Source organism: Lampetra fluviatilis, chromosome 50, assembly GCF_964198595.1.
Source record: "Lampetra fluviatilis chromosome 50, kcLamFluv1.1, whole genome shotgun sequence".
In the NCBI taxonomy this organism is placed as follows: Eukaryota; Metazoa; Chordata; class Hyperoartia; order Petromyzontiformes; family Petromyzontidae; genus Lampetra; species Lampetra fluviatilis.
The window spans coordinates 3,889,072-3,889,894 of record NC_136324.1 but is presented as its reverse complement, the minus strand read 5'-3'; the positions used below and the strand labels follow the sequence as shown (position 1 = coordinate 3,889,894).

The 823-nt window shown below is 42.2% G+C and overlaps 1 non-coding gene across 1 annotated transcript; it reads right to left on the bottom strand.

The window, feature by feature from the left end:
* Positions 1-491: 491 nt before the first annotated feature.
* Positions 492-564, bottom strand: TRNAG-UCC (transfer RNA glycine (anticodon UCC)). The gene has a single exon. It is a non-coding gene; the product is annotated as a tRNA-Gly (tRNA).
* Positions 565-823: the final 259 nt, after the last annotated feature.

Sequence of the window (823 nt, the reverse complement as noted above, 5' to 3'; positions counted from 1 at the left end):
TGGAAAAAAATTTTCAGGAAAATAAATTGTCACGCACAACGAGTCTGTGTGCAAAATGTCAGCTCGATTGGATCACGGGAAGTGGGTTAAAAAAACGACCGAAAGATTTGCACGGTCGTAAGCGCGCAAGCAAGTGAACTTAATATAAAGGATTAACAAGTAAACCCGTAAAAACAAAGTTTTTCACTATAAATCCTTTATATGCGTGGCGGCTAGAGTCCTCTCGTCCTCTGGCTTGAGATGGCTGCCACCTATGGGTCAGATGATTGTATGCCACCATTAAGCAATTGGTAATTAAATATTTAATTTGTTTTCCCTAAACAGTGTAAAAAATTTTCACCAAAATTAATTGTCACACACAACGAGTCTGTGTGGAAAATGTCAGCTCGATTGGATCACGGGAAGTGGGTTAAAAAACGAGCGAAAGATTTGCACGGTCCTAAGCAAGCACGCGAACTTAATATAAAGGATTTAATAAATATATTCGCCTGTGGAGGACGCGGGGATCGAACCCGCGACCTTTGGCATGGAAAGCGAGGGCGCTACCAACTACGCTACTCCACCACGGCCTGTGGAGGGGTTACGCTCTGGGCTCTTACACTCTGACGTTCAGCCAAAGCCATGAATGCGTTCTATTTGAATATATGTAGAATATTTTTTTTTGCCTAAAAAGTGTAAAATTTTGGGAATTTTTTTTCACGAACAATAATTGTCTGGCACAACGAGTCTGTGTGGAAAATGTCAGCTCGATTGGATCACGGGAAGTGGGTTAAAAAACGACCGAAAGATTTGCACGGTCCTAAGCAAGCAGGCAAGCACGCAA